The sequence below is a fragment of the Sturnira hondurensis genome, unplaced genomic scaffold (assembly GCF_014824575.4).
Source record: "Sturnira hondurensis isolate 20B ecotype Veracruz unplaced genomic scaffold, ASM1482457v3 Scaffold0025168, whole genome shotgun sequence".
Lineage (NCBI taxonomy): Eukaryota > Metazoa > Chordata > Mammalia > Chiroptera > Phyllostomidae > Sturnira > Sturnira hondurensis.
Window position 1 is genome coordinate 649007 of NW_028097799.1, and position 22065 is coordinate 671071.

General features: G+C 44.4%; 1 protein-coding gene across 1 annotated transcript in view; it reads left to right on the forward strand.

Annotated features, from left to right (window-relative positions):
- The window catches only part of TSPAN5 (tetraspanin 5), a 173616-nt gene that overhangs the window by 120124 nt on the left and 31427 nt on the right, over positions 1–22065 (forward strand). The window lies entirely within an intron of this gene.

A 22065-nucleotide genomic window follows, 5' to 3' on the forward strand; every position in this document is an offset into this window, starting at 1 on the left:
GCAGAGGGGCGTGACTGCAGAGACCTCTGCATGGGGTCCTTGCCACCTTCTCACAGGGAGAGACAGCACTGGAGACATGAACATTGGCTAGTTCAGTAGCTCACTGTGAGGGGGGATAGTGGTTCGTGATGAGCACAGGGCTTGCAGCAAAAATCTTTGATCAGGTATATAACCTCCTTATGCCTTAGCTCCCTCACCTATAAAGTGGGATATCTGTCTCAGGGGGTTGTGGTGAGGATTCAATTAGCTAATGTATTTAAAGTCACCAGGGCTGTGTGTGGTACACAGTAAGGGTTCAGTAATTCTAGTTAAAAACCTAAACACTGTGTAATCCTGTGTGAATCTCATAATACCCATCCCGGCTCCTTACGTCCATTGCTGCAGCAGGAGCGCAGAGGGAGAGGAGAGCACATGTGGGAAGTGGAAACAGCTGTGGGTTTGGGGGGCTCTGGCCTCAAGCTGTTCCCTAGAACTGTGTTGCCTCTGAGCCTCAGTTTCTTCATTTGTGTGCTGGGGATCACATTGTCCACTTCACAAGCTATGAAAATGATTACTGAATAGAAGGCACCTGTAGTTCCTGGCACAGACTGGTGACCAATAGGAGGGAACTATTACCATTGTCTTTTGGCACTAAGGGCACTTCATCCTGGGCACCTCCGCCCTGTCTACCTGGGATCTCTCTTCCACCCTGACCCAGTGGCCTCGTCAGTTCCTGGCAGCAGGCGTCCATTACGTACAGATGCCCAATGAGTGAGGAGATGGCTGTGGGGACGACAGAGGAGTGGGCGTGCCTGAGGTTAGCAGCAGTGTTTCAGGACCCCTTTTCCTGCAGGTACCACGTGCGACGTGTGATGCCCACCTTGAGGAACCAGTCACCGTTTTGGGTGGCAGCTGCAGAAATGGTGGGCTGGCTTTCTGATCAAAGCTGAGTTTTGTGCTTCTAAGGCAGTGTGGATCTCTTTGCTTGAACCTACCTGAAATCCGAACAGGCCTTTAATTAGTGATTTTTCTTAGGATTCCAGTACTTTTGGGTCTCAGAGAAAAGAAGGTTCTAAATTATTACAGTTCTGTGTTGTTTTGCGGCAGACTATCTCTTGACCACCCAGATAGGACAAGTGCATTACAGATTGAACCGGTTGCAGAAGTCCCACGTTCTGAGGAGCAGTGAGGCAGCAAGGGTCTTGCCAGCAGGCCTTTTCCCAGCTGTCCTGCAGAGTGGGTTGAGATTCTGGAGGCAGATGCCTGGGTGCCCACTCTAGGCCGGGTCACTTAATGCCCCTTAAGCTTAATGTCTATGCTTGCAAAGTGTAGATGTTAACAGTGTTTACCTTCAAGCGTTGTGAGACTTCAGTGAGATTATACATGCAAAGTACTGAACTGCATCAGGTTCACTTTAAGAACTTGAATAAATGGTAGCTCGTTTTTATTTCTGGGCATATTTTTAAACTCACTGCCTACATCTGGCAGTTTTTTACTCTTCAGAAATGGTTGTAATCATTTTCAAATCCTAAATAAGATCCTACCAGTTTGCAGGAAAAGTCTCTGATGTCTTTGAAGACACCTGTCTTCTTTGAATGCAGAATAACCCAATGGAGATAAAAATATCAGCATCTTCCAGATCAGGTGCTCAACCAATTATATGTGAAGGCTTGGCTGTAAGGCAGTGCCTGCCTCTAATTTGCTTGTGTTCTTAGTTTCCGGATGGGGTCACGTGGAAAATACAGTGGTCAAGAGGCGTTTGTGGTTTAGGACTTGGGGTCTGGAGTAAGACCAGCCTTCTGGTTTGCATCCTGGCCCCATCTCTATCAATCTGTGTGACCTCGGGTGAGTCACTTAACCCAACTGTTTCCTCATCTGTGGAATGTGTACAAAGTACACTCCCCAGGGTGATAGTGAAGACTGAAGGAGACGAACGAGAAGCGACCTGCAGTGGGGTCCTATTGCACTGGCAGCAGTCAGTGACCTGCTGTCACTGCCAGCAGGACGTGGGCAGGCCCGGGCATGCACACGCACCTTGCAGTGCAGTTCACTGGTGGTAGCATAGCTGGTAAATGCTCAGTGAAAAAAGTATGTTTCTCATTTTAGCAGTCATTGGGTTAGACACCCATTTAGTGCATGATCTTTGTTGTGTGTGGAATCTAAAAATATTGGACTCATAAAAGAGTAAAATGGGGGTTGCCAGGGACTAAGGGGAGGGGCAATGGGGCAACGTTGGTCCAAGTGGACACGACTTTGGTTGGGCGGGATGGGTATGTCCTGGAGATCTGATGTCTAGCATGGTAGCTGCAGTTAGTAATCCTCTATAGTGTACTTGAAATTTGCTAAGAAAGTGGATTTTAAGTATTCTTATGCGCACACACACACACAGACACACACACACGGAAAATGGTAACTTGGGAAGGTGATGGATATGTTAATTGGCTTGATTGTAGTAATCATTTCGAACCACATTGTACACTTTACATACATACAATTTTTTTTGTCAATTATACCTTAGTAAAGCTGGAAAAATGCAAATTTCAATGATGCGGCAGTACGACCTCTGAAATAAAAGCTTTGTAGAGTTACCATGTGACACTTCATCATAATAGGCTGACTTTGAGTTAAGTATGAGATCTGAATCTTCCAGTCTGGTCTCTAAGTTACTTGCTGTTTTCTTCAACATATTTACACAAACAAATGTGTCCTGTGTAAACATATATGAAAGTCAAAATACCCAAACAGATGAAATGTAGAGCCAGGCTAGGTGCTATGTCAGCATTTTAGTGGCACAAAAAAACATCATCTGTTGCTGGTTTGCATTCTGTTGGTTCAATAATGTCTGCAGTGGACTTATACATGTATTTGGGACTTTATACCAGTTTTTTGTTTCTGCACATTTGAGGAATATTTTAATTAAAATAAGTTATATTACCATCGCGAGTCAGTGAATGACTCTTAAAGAGGGTCTGCATGTCAGTCAGTCAGGAAACACCATCTAGATCATTTGGAGTCTGCAGAGATCTTTCTGATTTGCTGGTACTCAGCATGCATTTTTCTGTCCAGCTCACACATTGGACAGGGGAGCCCTTGACCCTCCTGGGTTCTTTGAGCGTTAAGTGGTCGGGTTATTGGGCCATGTGGAGGAGCTTCTTTGACTCTGGGGAAGGGGTGCTTTTATCAGAAAGGAGAAGAATATTTCTCTGTCATTGCTCAATATTCCTGTCGTCCATATTCTATTCATCAGATGTAGCCACATTCAAGTTCTTATTTTTTTCCTTTTTAAATTAGACACACCATTGTTCTGTCTCCTGTTCCTGCCTTTTCACCTTTTTATATTAGGAAGTTGACTCTTGGTGAGTTCTCAGGTCCTCTCCCCGCAGTGATAATATCTGGGCTTTTCCAGCTTCCTTTCCCCTGGAGCTCTGCCCTTCACAGAAGACACCATGAGTCTTCACAGTTGTTCCTGGAGGTAGGTGGCATCAGACAGAAGGTCTGGGTGTGAGAACAGAGGGCTGGAGTCAGTGAGTCTGGAGAAAGCAGTGGGTCGTTCCTTTTATGTTAGCATTTCTGCTTTAGGCAGACTTCTGCACTTGCACCTATTTTCATTTTTTTCTTCAAAGCATTTTTCAAGTGATAACAGTCATTAACTACCTTGCTGCAGAATGAAGTAAAAAGGTTACCAATGTAGTTATTGAGAAATGAGAGCCTTCACTCAGATCCTTTTAGGGTCATTAAGAAAGAACAGTTTTAACTGTTGGTTTGGTGTGATTTTTGCCTAGGATTTGGAGCGTATTTAAATTGATCTTATATTTTAAAATTGAGTGATCAAAAGAAACCCCTCTAATAATATAATTGTGTAAAGTCTATTCATTTTCACTGTTTGAAGGTGCAAAGTTAATATTCCTAAAGCCCAGCTCTGATCATGATTTTCTTCTTTTTTTTTTTTTTCTTAAACATCAGGAGCTTTGAAGTCAAAAGACCTGGCTTTATGTTATGGGCTGGTTACGTGATCTGTCTGATTCTCACTTTCCCCTCTATAGTGGAGATAATAATACCCACTTCAAAGGGTGTGTGTTACAATTAAATGAGATCAATGTGTGTGACATACCACGCACAGTAGATGTCAATAGAACCTAAAAATAAAAAGGGCAAAAAGCTAAAACATGACAATGAGCTCCCTGCCCCTGCAGCATAAAATCCAGTTTCTGGCTGCTGTGTTCTAGACCGTCTGTGCTCAGGCCCAGGATGACCTCGCAGCTTAGTTGCTGTCATCCGGCCCGTGAGAGGTCACTCTTTATTTTCCACAAAACAACACAGCGGCTCTCAAACTCTTTGATCAAGACCCCCAGTATGAAATCAGTATGAAATACGATTTACGTGTGAACCAGAGGTGTCATGAAGCAGTACTCCATCTTGCCACGTGAAATACCCTTTCACAAGGGGCAGGGGACGGAAATGCTGGTCTTGATCCATTAAACTGTGAGAAACACTGATCTAGAAGGCCTTCCATCTCCATTTTCTGAAATTCTACCCATTCCTCAAGACTCAGACGCATGAAATCCTTTTTAGGATCTGGTAGTCTTTCCTGAACTTACCATTTTTTCCCCTCAGTCTCATTTATGACATTTACTGCAAATTGGCTTTCATGTTAGTTAGTGACTTATTACTTATCTCCTGACTGTAAGTGTCTCCGGGGCTTGGGCCCTGGGGCCACCCATCAACCTGGGTATGTAGCAGGTGTCCCGTCCCCTGAGCTGTGTGTCGAAAAACTGCCCGGTGTCTTGGATGCTTCTCTACTTTTGTGCTGACGTTTGAAAGCCATAGAAGTCAAGTTTGTATGTGGACCCTTGGGAGCTACTTGCCTAGATAGGACGTTTTCATCTGTGGGCTACCTTGGATTCCCAGCAGACAATGAACTTAGGTCAGGATTGCCATTCCAGCTTCTAAGTGGAGGTTCTCAGTCTCCTGTTTCCTGACGTGACTTTGCTGGATCTAAGAGGCTCCTTTCAGCTCCGATCATGTATGAGCGGAGATCAGTAACAGCCTCCTTTCTGATTAAGCACAGCCTGACACCTTTAAACCTTGGGCCTTTGTGTCATGAAACGGATGATTTTATCCTCCGAGGCCTGCATTTTATAGCATAAGATGTTTGTAGATGTTTTTTTGTGTGTACACTGCTCTACAGGTGCTGTAGGTGAGAGTGTTTATGCACAGTACTTTATTCCTGTAAAGCCTTTATGTAAAATGAGACAGTATTGTATAGACCAGAGTAGAGTATTTGTATCTTTACCCACCACCTCCCATTCGGAGCGTGGTTTTGAGACCCAGGCTAATGATGAGCTTTAGAGGGCAGGGCCCATTTGATGTTTACACAAATTATCTACCCAAAGGTCAGCTTCATTTAAAGGAAGTGGTTTGATTTAGGAAAGTTATCTCTTTCTCTTTTAAATCTAATTTCAGAAGCTTGACTGAAGTAGTGATAGATTTCAGAGCACTGCCTATGCAGTAATGCAAACTAACAGACCTAGAGTAGGTTAAAAAACAGACCTACGTTACAAAGTTAATATCTAGTGAAGCAGACAGTGAAAAGAAAGAAAGAAAAAAAAGCACCACACTGATAGCTGCGTGGTAAAATCTAATAAAAGTTACTGAGGTACAGTTTTTATGCTGACCTTTTTAAAGAGACTGATGGACCGTTAGGTGTTTCTGGTAAATCTGTTCATCCACAAGGAAGTTTTTCTGTTTTGAGTATCAAATGCTTATAGGGACTTAGGAAATGAGTTCAGTTTCACTCAGTCTTCAGAGAATTTGCAGACAAGCTTTCTGATTTAGATTCTTTTCCATTCAGTCTGCCATTTACCAGAGGCAAACTGTGTGTCAAAGGAAGCAGGATTTGTCTTAAAGGGGATACTGAGAAGATCTTCCTTCCGTGTGTAAAGTGCTTGACAAACTTGTTCACAGGAAAGTCGAAATCAGCTGGCTTATTTGACAGTAGGGCCTGAAAGCCTGTCAGACAGGATTGACTTGGAGCATTAATTAATCATCCAAGGTCTCCTCCTTCACTGATCACATTGCAGGAAACTTCGCTGCTGGCAGGGGCTCAAGGGCACGCGGTGGGATCCCAGCCAGCAATTTTTCATAAGCATGATGCTACCTCCATAAATTAGTGTGAACCTAATATATGCTGTCAGCAGTTTACTTTCCCGTGGCGACCCTCTCTGATTAAACAGCTTTAAGAGAAATCTGATATTGAGAATAAAAAGTTTCTTGCAGAGGGGGAAACAAAAGGAAGATTTAAAATCCTCTTTGTAATCTTTATTCCCATGGTATGTGAGAAAACTCTTCTGATAAAAATCTACTAGATTAATTCCATAATACACAGGTGACATAATTGCCTTTTGTTATCAGAAAAGTGAGCCATGATGCTTTTTCCATGACAGTTTTAATTGCACTGATAATGTATTTACTGAATGCATACATACTAAACACAAAACACACATGTTAACTCACTAATTCTCACATTATGTGAATACTGTTACTACCTCCATTGACAGGTGAGCAAATTGAGTCTGTCAGCTTGTCTGGGGTCACACATACTAAGTGCCGGGGCCCAGCTTTGAACCATGGTTTGTAACCAGAGGCCATGCTCATTTTACGGTTACTATTCATGATTCATACGACCCCTTTGTACCATCCCTTTAAAATGGTGGAAAATATCAGTGTTCTTATTAGCCTTTAAGATATAATTCCTACTTCCATGTTGATTTTTTTACGTTCACCTGAATTAATAAGTCGTTTTAGAAGCATGCTGATCCCAAAGACGTTGTTTTCAAATCATTTTATTATCATACAGCTTCTGTTCAGAGAAGGGAAAGTTGTGGGCCTTTTTAAATGGGAGGAAATAAGTACAGCTTACTCACACATTGTTCACACTGTTGTTCATCTTGAGAGGCTTCCAAACAATTCTAATAGAGAAGGAAAATTCCAGGGATCACACACGGATAGTGTCCAAGGCATTGCCTGTTCAGAATCCAGCCTTCCATCCCTGATACAGTGAATGGTTTGGCCAGTTTGTCTCACATGTAAATTAATTTTCAAGAGTCTGTGTAATAAACTCTTATATAAAAGAACATACAAAAGAGCGATTTGTCAAAACCCATTTCCCCTATTAAAATACCTAACTAGAGAGAGCAGTTTGATATTTAGTGGTTTATATGGGTCCTGTGTTAAGGACCCATATAAAGGACCCACTGCATACTTTTCTCCTTAGTATGCAGTGCTGATGTTTTTGGTTGAAAAGAATCCATTTCATTTCTTTTTATAGTGTCCTGAGAAGCTGGAAAGAGGAAAAACTGAGCTGAACATACAGAATAAATAACTAAACGGTGCCGTCAGTCTGCCCTTTTGTTTTCAGACGCTCCCCCTCCCAGCCTTTGTGAGTCACTGAGCCAGTGAGACTGATCAAAGGTGCCTCAGTGTATAGAACATTTTCTGCGGAGGCTTTTTGGTCCTCCACAACAAAGGACTAATTGCCTCCAGGCCTTCTTTCACATGATAATCAATGGATTTGAATTTTCTGGGTGTGCTCCATGTTTTCTGCATTCATCTGTCAAGATGTTTGGGGTCTTGATTGAATATGAAGCATCAGAAAGTTGTCAGTCCAGTATAAATATTAAAGATATTTTAAACATAAGTATGGAAATGTAAAAAAGAGCTTGAAATGAAGGTACCTGCCATCTTTTGGGGGGGGTAAGGGTGCTCATTTGATTTGATCAGAATTAAAACTTCTGTGAGAGTTATTAAGAAGGCTATGTGGTATTTCTAGGACATCGCGTGTTTGTTAGAATTTAACATTTCAAAAGGCCACCTGGGAGAAAATTCAGTTCTTGTTTTAATATGAACTTGAGGGTTCTCCAAGGTTCTCCAAGATGATTTCGCGCATACTTTTGTTTCATTTTAAAGAAAAATTCTGAATTCCAAGGAGTCTGTGTAGCAGGCTCTTGATTCTAGTTTTCTTTTGTGGCTTGACGGTGCGTGCGCATGCGCGCCAGTGCGAGTGTGCGCACCTGCGAGTGCTCGCTGCAGGGGCGGGTGAGTTAGGCAACAATAGTCTCATTCTGTATCAGCTAAGGGATTGAAGTTACATTCTCCTGGTGTTTTTTAATAAATGTTTGTAATTAAGGTACAACGTTTACTAAATTTTACCTGAAATACACAGTTATTTCTTAGTGCTTTTAATATTTAGAGTTCAATGAGAACATTTTAAAATGAAAGAATTATACATTATCTATAGCAAAGGTGTCTATTAGTCACAATTTCTTCCCTCAAAAAATGTGTGTCCTTATGTTTCTTAAAAAAGAAAGTAGGTATTATTAGCAAAACAAATTTTAAAAAATAAGGAAAAAACACAGTACTTTAAGACACACACACACACACACACACACACGTGGGCAGAAAGTGTTTGTCTTAGGCTAACATCTCCTCTGCCTTCTGGGCTCTAACAGTGCTGACTTCCATGGGGCAGACTGGAGGAGGCCATGGCTGCTGGAGAAAAGTCTGTTGGGTGGGAGGGAAGCACCCTCTTCTAAAACCATAAATGTCAAGGATTGTGAAGCGTCTGAGGTTTGGCTCTACCTGCCAGCTCACAGCTGCCCCGCCTCAGTCTCGTGGGCACTGGCAGAGACTCCAGCCCCCTAGGTCCGAGACGTGGGGCTTTGTTAATCACAGCAGTACTAGTTGCTACTCTGTTAGTATTTTTCACACTCTTTCTCTGAGCCCCAGTTTCCATTTGGTGATGCACAGAGGGCCAGTGGATGCCCGTATGCAGAGCGTTATCGGAGGTAACCCTGAGTTTAGGGAGCTTAAGACTTTTGTAATGGCCAGTAAGCCTGCCTGGTCCTTGTCCAGGGTCCCTGTAAGGAAACACAGCCTCCATCTTCCAAGGCTGTCTGCTGTACAGACTTCTTTGAAACGATTGTCTGCAACAAATGACACACTCATAATTCCAATCAGTTACTCCCTCAATAGACGTTCAGGAACTTGAGAAAATTATCTCCCACCACAAAACGCTCTGGAAACAGACACTAAATAAGCACAGATTCCGCAAACTACTAATGTGTGCTGGTTTTTAAGGGCCACAGATGTGCCAGATGATATAGCCAGTCGCTGCAGCGTGATTTTTCTCTGTCATTTTAACAGATGGGTAAAATGTGACATTTTAATCACATTGAGTATATATAGCAAGCATATCCTTTTCCAAATGTCTCCCTGGCATTTGTGTGGGATTGCCAAGCCCTGTGTGGCTGGGCCGGGTGGTGGCATTCTCTACGCACACTCGTCCTTCAGTGACTTGACTGAATTCACCCAGCTAGCTATGTTCCCGTTGGCTCTGGACCTGGGGTTTCCTACACCCCATGTGTTGGTCTTGGAACCCATTGCATAATCCTGTCTCCCTTTTGTCTCCTACACAGGGCAAAGGACAGGACTGGCCGTAGAGGTGACCCTGGTTCAGCCCCGAGTTCCTTTTTGGTGGTTTTCAGCCCTCTTAAGTAACACTGGGTCCTGCCCAGCCACCACACGAGGGGGGACTGTCTGGTGGCGGTGCTGCCCGTGGTGTCCAAAGTCAGGGAAATAAGGGAAGTTACTTTCTTTACTGTTTTCTCATTGTTCTATGTTTCATTTCAACTTGACTGAACACAGGCAGTCGCCACTGTTTCAGCCCCCTTTTCTCCCTGCGTTGATGTACCCTTACAGGCTGTGGATTCTCCTTATGTGGACTTCGGTGACACCTGTCTTCCCTGGTGTCCTGTTGCCCCTTTATCTACTTATTTGCCGTCTCCCCTCCAAGTTCGGTCTGTGCACCCCACCATAAATCTAAGTGTTCTCTAAGACAGTGCCGTGGTCCTCTTCTCTACAAACTCCTTATACGGCCTGAACAATAACCACGATAATGGTTCTTTGTTGAGCGTGTGCTACGTACGGAACGGGCCAGGCACTTGAGGAAGCATCTCACATGCATTATCTCATTCAGTCTTTCCAATGACCCTATGCGATGGATACCACTATTCTCTGTACTTTACAGAGGGGGGAATAGAGAACTTAGAGGTTAAGTTATTTGTTCAAGCTCACACAATTAGTAAGTGGTGGAACCTGATTTCTAACCCTCACATGTACACACCGGGACACTCTCTCCTGCATGTTGGGCATTCGTCTGAAATGCAGCCTGTCTAAAACCAAACTGTTAAATTGATCTTTCTCCTAAAATATTCTTCCCCATCAGCTTTCCCAACTTCAGAAAACGACACAACAGCCTACTGAATTGCTTAAGCTAAAGGCTTGGGAATGTCCTTAGATTCTTCTCTCTTCCTCATCTCCCAGCGCAATCACGGATGAATTCAGCAGGTAGTTATTTAAGGCCTACTGTGAAGTACACACAGATCTGAGTTCGGAGGGTTCAGAATGAAGTAAACGAACAAACATCCCTGCCCCCATGGAGTTTGTAGAAATTAATATCCCTCTTTTATAGAGTTGAGACTGAGAAATAGGGAGATTAACTTGTCCAAGGTCACATATTCAGGATTCAAACCCAGGCGTTGTAGTTCAACCATGGTCTTAACCTTCCCCTTTCTGCTTCCCGTTACCAAGTCCCACAGAGTCTCCTCCTCGGTCTTTTCTTCTGTCTTCATCCTTCTGCCTCTGCCCTTCGGGGCTGGTGCCATTGTCACCAGAATTACTACAGTAGCCTCCCTACTCGTCTCACTGTCTACCTTCAATTCATTCTCTGAGCTGTACTGGAACGGTAGTTCTTAAATGCAATGTGATCATCATTGTTTTGCTAAAACTCCCTTGTTGGCTCCCTGTAGCCTGGTGGTGCCTTGGTGCTCTGGTACCTAGGACACACATACAGCCTGCTGTGACAATGCCCCCCACTTAGCCACCTCTAGCCCAGAGGTTCTCAGATTTTACCACGTTTCAAGTTATCTCCAGGGCTTGTTAACGCAGGGCTCGCTGAGCCCCACTGCAGGGGTGGTCTGAGAATTTGTATTTCTCACAAGTTCCTGGGAGCTGCTGCCAAAGCAGGACCCACACTGGGTGGTATTGGCTGCCTGGGGCCTGGCCTTCCTGCCTCTGCCCCAGCTCTGGCCACGCTTGCAGGCTCCTGATGGGCACACTCTTGCAGGTCTGATCCTTTTGCACAAGGTGCTTCCTCTGCAGGAGTGATCTTCCTTTCTCCTTCTCCTGAAAACCCAGTTCAAGTATCACTTCCTAGGAGGCTTCCTCTGGCCCCACAGTGATCCCATAGCCTCAGCTCTCTGTTTCTATGGCAACGTGCCTCAGGGGTAGGCTCCATCCCTTGTGGGTAAGTTGTGGTTTTGGTTACTTGCTTCCCACCCACAACCCCTCCACAGCTCTTTAAGAAAAGGGATCATCAGTTGTATTCTTCACCCTTCTGTCCTGGGCACCTAGCACCATGCCCAGCATAGACTGACGATACTTATTTAATGACTTGAATTATAGAAACCTACTTGCACTTTAAAAAAGAGTAATCCTATTTTAATTTTTATTTGCATTACCCTTTAAATGTTGCCCAAGATGTTTTTTTTTAAGAAATTAAGATACTCCAACACAAAAATCAGTATACATCTGAGAGCATTAAACTTTCTGTCTTGTATTCCCAGCCCTGCCCCCCCAACCCCCACACCCCCAGTGAATTCTTGTTCAAGTACAGTTTTCTGTCTTATATTTGAGAGCATTAAACTTTCAAGGCCTGACATTTAAGGCGAACAGCAGGAGCTTATTCCCGAAGAGGCTGGTGGTTGTCTGTAGATACCTCCCTTCTTGAACCTGCCTGTGGTGTGAAATGCTTGAGCTACCCCTCAGTCCTCCTCAGCCTTCAGAACATCTCTCTGGTCTGTTCTTAGCCTTGGCTTTATCTAATCAGAGAGTTACTGATAGCATAGCCTGGGCAGGGTAAGCCTTGCTCTTTCTGACTCGGATTAGTGAGCTGTAAACTTGCAGCCTCCACATTTCCACCCGAAGTTGCATCGCTTAGGTTCCCTTCTATGAGCTTTGTCTGCATAATTCCCAAGAAGAATATAGGTTTCATCGTCTGCATAACCCTCCCTTTTTCTCTCCCTTTCCCTATCAGATTATACGTTCTTGCCAGAATGTTAAAGCTTCAAACTCTCAACAAAGGAATTTCTGAACAAAATTGTCCCAGGACTGTAGACACTTCTTCAAGGGGTGCTCTGGCCTTCATCGGCTGTAGAGCAAGGTCAAAGGCAGAGAGCCCTTCCATGTCTCTAGAAAAGCAGGAGGAGAGAGCATGGGTCCTCAGTGCCTGGGAACACTGAAAAGGCTCCTCCCCTGTTCCCTCTTGCCCTTTCCCAGGCTCTGCTGTGTGGTATTGCTTTGGGAACTATTTCTTGAGGTCTGGCTTTATCATTCTTCTTCCAACATTTCACGGGCAAGCAGAAGGCAGCTCCTTCCTTCAGGTGGAAGCATGGCTGAATGATGTGTTCCTTCTCACACCAGGTAACAACAGCTTATGGGGCACTTCAGAGCCACTGGTGTTTCTACTCGGTTATATGGAAAGAACAGCTGCCTCTGCCCGGTTGTTATTAGTCCCTAGAGCACCATCACGCTCATGCCTGTTCTGCATGCTCTGTTGTTAACAGTGACTTGTCCCTGACTAAGGGAATTCATCTGGTCTCTTATTTATTGGGTTGGCTAAAAGTCTGTTACATTTTTTCCATAGATGGCTCTAGTAGTGCTTGGCTGTCTTTAACTTCATTTGAAACAATTTTGTTAGATTGTATTTTGACAGCTGTCATGTCAGCATGCGTTTAAAAAATTATCAAAATTGGTGAATTTTGGTGCAGCCATTTTAATGTTGAAAATGAAAGAATACACCCAACATTTTTGTTTTATTATGCCCTATTGTTTCAAGAGTGGTAAAAATATCTGAAAAGAAAAATATATGAAAAGAAAAAATGGTAAAAGCAACTGAAATTTTAAAAAAAGATTTCTGCAGCATGTGGAGAAGGTGCTGTGCCTCATCGGACGTGTCAAAAGTGGGTTACGAAGTTTCTTGGTGCTATTGACATTTTGGCCAAATTGATTCTTTGCTGTGGGGCTGTCCTATGCATTGGAAGCTGTTTAGCAGCATCCTTGCCCTCTATCCACTAGAAGCCAATAGCAGGAGATAGCCGACCTACTCAAGATATCCAAATGAGCAAAGTTATTGCTGAAAATGAAAAATGTGTCTTTTATTTCATGGAATAAAAGTAATGAACTTTTTGGCCAACCCAGTATTTCTTAGGACCTTCTTGGCTGCAAGTAACAAAAAGCCCCCAAAGTAGCTTGAGCTAAGAAAGGAGCAGGGAGAAGAAGAGAGGTAGAGCAGGGACCCAGGGCATCGTGTGGAACCCCAGGTCAGAACAAGGGCGTGCGGGGAGGAGCAGAGGGTAGTCAGGAGTAGAAGGTCCTTGTGGTCTCTCCCTCTTTCTAGGTCTTCACGCTGTCACCTCAGCACCCCTAGTCTGTTACAGCATAAGGAAGTCTGAGGCTGACCACCATTCCCTGCATCCAAACTCCGATTCCTGGGGGCACAGACTCCACCTCAGCCCAGTGTTCAATGGAATGGCTCTGAGTCACGTGTCCCACTTTAGTTAACTCCTTGGTCTAGAGAGGGGAGAGAGTGGGTGGGACCCCCTTCACAAACGTGGCTGCAGGGCTCCCCTTAAGAATAGGGGTCAGTGTTCAAAAATGGGTGGGTATAGTTTGAGAAACTACCCCAATAAGTATTGGTTATAATTTATATCCCACATTCCTCCTAAAGGGTGTTATTATTTTTTAAATGGGTATAATGAAACCAAAACCTGTTTATAAAGGATGTAATATAAAAACAGGGAGTGAGCCTGGCTGGGTGGCTCAGTTGGTTGGAGCACTGCCTTGTTACACCAAAAGGTTGTGGGTTTGATCCCCTGTCAGGACCCAATACTGGGTTGCAATTTCAGTCCCTGTTTGCGGTGCATACAGGTGGCAACCACTTGATGTTTCTCTCTCACATCAATGTTTCTTCTCTCTCTTGTTTTCTCCCTTTCTCTTTCTAAAATCGATAAACATGTCCCTTTGCATTAAAGAATGGCAACAACAACAAAAAGAATAATTTTAGGTAGAAGGAAGAGACATCGATAAAGCCTGATAGGAAAAAACTTATTTTAAGGTGGGCTTCCAAAATTAGTAGGTTTTTAGATTCCAGGGCCCATATATCCAGAATTCCTGAACTAGAGAGCTAACATAAAGAAATTGAAAAGATTTGAAGTTAAACACAATCTCAATGTTCTGAATGGTATACCTTTTAATAGTTTATTTTAAATGCATGGGGATGCTTGTATCCACTGTTTTGGAAGAATCCTCTGGCGAGTGCCAGGGAAGAGAGATGATTAACTGGAGGGCAGGGGCTGCTGCCTCTTGAATGGGCACACGTCCGATGATCCACACAGCCCCTGCCCCTCCTGTGGTGTGAGCCCAGGTCACGTCACATCTCTCCTTTATGTCCTTTGTGTGAATGTGTCAGGTAAGGGGACATGTGGTGAGTGGTTACGAAGTTCAGAGGAGAGGGCTTCTGATCATGAGGACGAGGATGTTCTCCCATTTGGAGAAACAGGTCCAAACTTTGGAGGAGGCAGGTCCTGAAACAAGGTTTCCGATGGACACAGGTAGGTGTGCGGCAAGGAGGCAGGCTGAGCAATGCTTGAGGAAGGGGGAGGGTGCTACTGTGCGTGGCACTGGCTGTACCAGGCACCAGGGTAGGCTGTCAGAATCTCACACAGACCTCACGTGATCCCATTCCCCTGCAGCTGTCATGCATTTCCTTAAATACCTTTATTATGTGCATGTGACAAATGACAACCATGACACTGTAGCAAGTCAGGAAGCCCTCCTGTGGTTCTTTTTTTCTTCTAGTAGAAACCACAGTTGTCACTGACCATCAAAGACCCACCCAGCCTGGCTCCTGTGACTCCTGCCCTGGTCCCTCCAGCCCACCCTTGGGCGGCTGTTCCTCTAACGTGCCCCTGCCCCTCTTCCTCCAGCCAGGCTGTTCCTTTGCCTGGAATACCACTCCCTAATATCGGCCCGCCACCTCCTTCGTTTCCATCCTGTTTTTGCTTATACGTAGCTTTCTTATTGGAGACTTGCCTTGTCTCCTCTATTTTAATAATGCTACCCCTCCCTGCACCCTGCACTACATTTCATTCCCCTTATGCTGCTCTCCTTTCCCAGCGCTTCTCATCATCCTGTGTAATCTGCTCCTTCATGCCTTTCCTTTGCCTTTGCCTCCCCACAACCCAACTGGAGTGTCAGCCGTAAGAGCAGGCACTTTTGTCTGTTTTGTTTCCTGATTTATCCAAGCCTCTAGAGGGCTGCCTGGCTCATGGTAGGTGCTCGGTAAATCTGTTGAATGAAGAGTGTTTCTCAAGATCACAGACCCATGTTGCACCGGAGCCGGGGTTCAGCAGCCTGCGTGTGTTCGGGCCACATGAAGGAGGCCAGGAGAGAGAGGGGAAGTGAGAGAGGTTGACCCAGCTCAGATGTGGAATGTCCTGTTTACAAGTTTGAGCTTTATCTGTCATACCATCCTATCATGAGGATTCTGGACAGATTGAATGTACAAACTGGGGCACAGGGACCCAGTGGCAAAACTGGGATTGACTTTCTGCGTATTGAATTTTCCGCCAACCTCACTTACTCCAGAGACGTGGCAGAAATGGCATCTACCATGCCTGAAATCGGCCCCTGCTCCTGAAAGACCACACATGTTTTGTTAACATAAGTGTTCAGCACACTTGGGTGGACTGTCCCTCCTCACCACCCACCCCTGCCAGAACTGGAGTGGTGTTCACGCTGAAGAGTCAGAAAATAGCCAATGACAAGTCCATGTGCTGCAGTCGCAGGAGAATACGTCTCTCCTAATGGCTGGCTGGCTTTTCCTTTCTGTTGTGCCAGGTGTATTCAGTGCATCTCTCCTGTTTATTCAGGCAGAGCCTAAAATTTTTTAAAAAAACTTTATGGGAATGATGAAGGAATAACAGTTCTATCCATTGTTATTTAAGATAATATTTTGAGGCTCCAGTGGAGGTGAAAAGACTGACCTGATTTTTGTTTTTCTCCATCTTGTTTACTTGCTGCATTATTATTTTGAGGCTCTTCATGGGATTCGGGGCCAATGCCATTAGTGTAATTGTTATTTTTTTAAAGAATTGCCTGTGAATTTTAATGCACATCTATACATAACTGCTTCCTTTTATGAATAATCATAGTGGACATGTGTATGTATGGATTTTAAATAATTAATTTTTTAAAGTAGGCGAGCTGAAATTTTCTTCAAAAAAACTGCAGATAGCAACCAAAATACCTATAAAAGAAAACTGGCCTTCAGAAATGCCACTGGATCTAAAGCCACTGAGAAAATTAGCACCTGAGAGTTATTTCTGTCACAGAGGACTCAAGATGGATTTTGAAATGCCATCCATGTAGAAGATGCTGGAATCACGGGCATTACCACTAACACCTCCCTCTCCTTCACCCTTCCCCTGCCCGTCACCAGATCTAGTCATCCCCGAAAATGACAGGTTTCCTTCTAAATAGTCTCAGTCCCATTTACTTCTCTACCACATTTCAGTCCAGGACGAGATCCAGGCTTGTCAGCACGACCGAAGCTGTCTCCTGGTTCCTGGTGCATCTAATCTTTTTTGCAGCCCAGATCATCATTTTGCCAATGACCAAATCTGTTGCAGACCTGCCTCCTCCCCTCACCGCAGCTCCCTACACACAAACAGCCCACAAATGGCTTCCTACCACTCTTAGTGTAATGACTGGATCCCTTAATAGGGCTTGCAAGGCCCTGCATGGGCTGGGTCATGCTTGCATCTCTAATTGCAAACCTGCCCTCTTCTCTTTCCCCATCCTCTGTGCACCGCCCACACCAGTCACCTTTCAGAGCCTTTTGTCCTCCACCCTAGTGGAGGTCAGAATGTCCTCCACCCTAGTGGAGGTCCCACCACGGGGCCTTCGCGTGTTCTCTTCCCTCTGCTTAAAACTCTTCCTTTTTTTCTTTTCTTTTCTCTTCTTTTTTTCCAGTTAATGTCTTCTCATCCTTCAGACTCCGGTTCCTACGTCCCTCACTCAGAGAAGCCTTCCTGGAGTGCTTTCTGGGTCAGATACCGCTCCTGTAGTCTTATTGGCCTCATTTTCTTTTCCTTTATAGCACCATCAAGGGCAAGCTTGTCTTTAATGCTTTGATTATTTGGTTAAAATCTGTCTCTTACTGAACTTCAGGCTCACAGGGGGCAGAGACCATATCATTTTTTAAAAATATCTTGTTTATCACAAGAGAAAAGCATTGTCTAGCGTAAAGCAGGAGCGCAAGAATGTTTGTTCAGGATCGTGGGTGGACGGATGAGTGGCTTCTTGAAATACCCATTTGTGCACCAGTTAGAACGGAGCATTGGTTCATTGCCAAGATGTTGGAGGCCCAACAAGGACTAAAACAACAGATGGAAGAAGAGATCTTCCTTTCCTCAGAGAAAAAGGGGCAGATGTGTCCCTCCTGGCAAAGACGCCCAGTCACCCAAATCACATCTGAGGGCCATTTTCCTCTCCAGCTGTTGCTACGCATCAGCCCTGCTGGCTCCAGTCTGCACAGCTGGGCCGACCTCCCTCAGCCTGCGGCTCTGGCAGTTTGCACCTGGTGCCACCCTCACTGCCAGTCAGGAAAACATCTCTTTGCCTCCAACACCCAGAAATTAAAGGAGCAATTTTGAGTGTTAGGACAGGAGTGTCAGTATGATTCTCTATTCCTTCTTTGGCTGGACAAACATTTTGTGCTCATTAGGAAAGTATTAAAATAATTTTGAGCTTGGGCGGAGGAGTCATTTCCTGAGCATCGCAGCTCAGGCACCATTGTGGTCTTGGGAGAATTATGTTTCTGAGGCTCAGTTTCCTTATCCATAAAATGGTGATGGTGTCAGTGCCCACTGCCTGGGACTGATGGGGGATACTTCAGACCAGCATGGTTCAATAGTAATATAGTGCAAGCCATATATGATTTAAGTGTTACAGAAACTGTATTGTAAAAAAAACTAAAATGAAAGGAGTGAAATTAACTTTAATATCTTTTATGTAACCCTCTATACCTAAAGCTTTGTCATCTCAACATGTAATCAATAATAAAACAACTATTAATGAGGTATTTTACATTCTTTTCACTCATATTCAGCCTTTAAAATCTGGTGTACAGTTCACACTGCAAGCATGTCTCGATTTGAACGAGCCACATTTCAGAGGCTCAGTAGCTCATTGCTACTGTATTAGGCAGAGCTGTTTTAGCTAATTCATAAAAGTACAGAGTACCTAGTTCATACTCGCATTCAACAGATGTTGGCAAAATTATTGTTGCTCATTTTAAAACATCAAAAATTGGGTGGACAAACACTTGTACTGCGTGTTTGCATACACTGCCATGTGGGAAGATGCGTCAGATCTGTTCTGTTTCAGAGGAAGAGAGTTGCCTTTAAGTGTTCTCAGCTGTTCCGTGTACGCTGGCCCCTGGGTTTCCAAGTGAGGTCAGTTTGGTGGTTTATGGTCCTCTTCTCCTGGGGAGGTGGGAAGGAAGAAACTCGGTGTGCCGCGAGTGCTGCGTGCCTGTCTCTGTTTCTTGGCTCTTCTCTGTTTAATTATTTGGAGCTGGAACAACTTGGGTTTAAAACAAAACATATGGGCTGAGAGTGATCAGGAGGACATTTCCTAGTGACGTAGCACCGAAGGTATGTGTGTGTTGAGGCCCCAGCCCTGCACCACTTGCTCGCTTAGGTGCTTTCCTTGACTTTAAATCCAGGGCTCTTTCTCCAAATTCTTAAACCTCTGTTTGGAAAGTCAGCATTACAGCAGAAAGTATTGGAGCAAGTTTATAAAGGAATTGTCTGTGAGTCTTCTTCAGATCCCGATATTTTTTTCTCTCACCTTTTTGTGGAAGACTCTTGGTTTTCAATCCACTGATATGGTTCATAAAAGAAAAAGGGTTTTCAAAGTGACAGGAAGAGGAGACAGTTGACCCACCATGGAATTTCTGTTTTCTATGTCGCTCCATTGCAGACTCTAGCCTGGGGCATCTCTGTTCTTCAACCAGGTTTTTATCTCTTTCTGCCTCAACCTTCCTTTGCTTTCTGGAGAGGAAATGCATACTCTGTTGTTCTTGTTCCACATGATTCTAACCCGGATGCCTTGATCTTCTATTTTGGGGGGGAAAATGGGGATTTATCAAGACTGGGAAGAACATGTACTTTGATGCTAGACTCCTCTTACTTCAAATCTCTGCTTTTCCACTTAGAAGCTGTGTGCCTCTGTGAGCCTTATTTTTCTCTTTCTTAAACTCTGTGTTTATTTAAAAATAAACTTGTTGTGATGCTTGAGAGAGACACTGCCCACAGAGCACAATGGCTGGTGAGTGATGAAGGGAAATAAATGTTAGCAATTAGGCAGGGCTCTCAGAAGAGGCATGTCCACCCTCTTCCACAGGGAGGAATGCTGACTTCAATGTCCTCTGCCACAACATCCCACTCATCTCGTGATGTCACTGTGACTAAGTACTGCACGGGGGGCAATGTGAACCTTTGTCTGTGAAGAGCTTCAGGATCCGAGCTTTAGCATCAGGCATTGGTTTGGGATGAGTTGGGTGTCATACATGTGGAATGAGACGTTCAGTGATCTCTAGGCCTGATGGGACCCTGCGTGTACACGTGTCACCCTGTGGTGCCGAGGGCCTGTAAATGTGAGAGACAGGGAGAGAGTAACATGCTGAACTGCTTTATTGTTGTACTACAGCGTCCCCTCTACCTTCTGGGGAACTGGTACCTCATTGTTTTGGATCAGAAACGTAAAGTGAAATAGCACTCTGACCAGGGGAGTAGAGTGGCTGACCACAGTTTTTCTGATGGGATATCAAAAACAAAAAATCTTTCTAAATACAATTCAAACATGTAAGAGCAAAATTAGGAAGAAAAGGGTCTTTTTTGCCAAACCAAGGACTTGCTGGAACTTTTCTGCATGGGGGCTGAGAACGTGTTGCATACCCTTGCTGTCCTGACGCATGGTTGTGGGGAGATTTGGGAAGTTCGACTTTTAGAAACAGCACGACGTTTCCAGGGCCCGTCCATTGTTTGTGTTTTTTCAGTTCCCCTCCCCTCTGCTCCTGCTGTTTTCCCAGCCCCGGTCGGATTTTTAGCCAATGCCTGCAAAGTGTCGCTCCCTGTGGCGAATGGTGAAGACCTCGCCAGGTGCACAGTTCTCGGGTATCCCCGAACCTGGAAAGAGTGGCCACCCTCACGGTCACTTTGTTTGCGTACCCCTCTCAGAGGACAGCTTTCCTGGCATTTAACTTCACCAGAATGAAGGAAAATAAACAGTGTGCTGCTGACGTCAGATGCTGCTGGTCAGCTGGCCTGTTCTTCTCACTTTAGTGTTTGGACAGGAAATTCTGAGTTGCTATTGTTGACGGAGATGAGGAGTGAGCCTTCCCTCACGGCCAGTTACACCCAGTTCTGATCCCCGAGCTCTTTGTGGGCGGACAGCACTGTGTGATGTGTCATCAAACTTGTGACACCCTTATCAGAAGTCACATAGCATTTTTTGGTACAATTAAGGAAAAACAACTATAAGGTACCATCGATTTTAAGACACGTCCCAGTTTCAGAGATGTTAAAGTATGGGGAGGGTGGAAATGCATGTCTTAGAACAGATGGACTATTCTGAAGATGAGTTAGAATGGAAAGTTCCCCTGGTCACCAATTGTTCCTCTCCCACCCCCAGCCCCCCGCCCCCATATTCACCACAGTTCATGGGCAGCACGTGAGGTCCATGTTCGTGGATGAGGGACACCTCTGCCTTAGCTGAGTGCATCGTGTCCTCCTTTAACTCGGCTTCCTGTCACTTTTGTGCTCCATGTCACACGTGAAGTTGCGGACCTGGGTTGACCAGACCCAGTCATGGAAGTCCTCTCAAGTATAAGTAATTTAAGATTCTGAAGAACAGAAGCATCCAGGAATTTTCTTGAGGTCACTTTGGACTTGATAAGATTCATGCTGCCTTTTGAAGGAGTGACAAAGAGCTCGTGGAGGGACAGGGGGCTTTCCACGTGCCCTCTCTGGCCTGGCCCATCTGTAATGGTTTGGTGGTGAAGAGAGTTGCCAGCTCTTCCCAGTGCACGTCCCCGGTTTTTGTCTCGCAGTGAGCACCAGGTTGGACTTGTGGGGGCATGTGCTGTGCCTCTTTGACCTTCAAAGGCACCATTAAACGTTATGAATGACCTTGACCTCATTCAAAATTCTACCTCTTTATTATTCATAACCTGAATGATTTCTAAGCACCTATGTATGTGTCCCCAGCCCCTTTTTTATTTTAAAATTTTGTGGATTTTTCAGTTTTAGTGAAGCGTAAGTGACAAAATTGTAAGGTGTTTAGGGTACACATGATGATTTGATACACACACTCACATTATGAAAAGACTCTGCCCATCAAGTTAATGAACACATCCATGCCCACACATGGTTACCTTTGTTTTTGGTGAGAACATTCAAGTTCTATTCTTTTAGCAAATTTAAATTGTACAGTACATTATCAACTATAGTCACCACTTTGTACGTTAGATTCTCATATCTTATTTATCTTTTAACAGAAAGTATGCACCCTCTCACCCATCCCTCCTACTTCCCCCACACCAAGTAACCACTTTTCTGCTCTGTTTCTATGAGTTTGACTTACTTATTTTTAGATTCTACGTACCAGTGATGCCAAGTGGTATTTATCGTCTCTGTCTGGATTATTTCATTTAACATAATGTCCTTCAGGTTCATCCCTGTTGTCACATTTGGTAGGACTTCCTTCTTTTTAAAGGCTGAATAATATTCCATTGCATATGTACACACTCCATTTTTTTTTTAAACCAATGCTTTTCAATGCTGTGGTAACTTTAATCAAGGGGATTCTGTTTTGTTCTGTTTTCTGTTAGCCTGTTACTCAGAT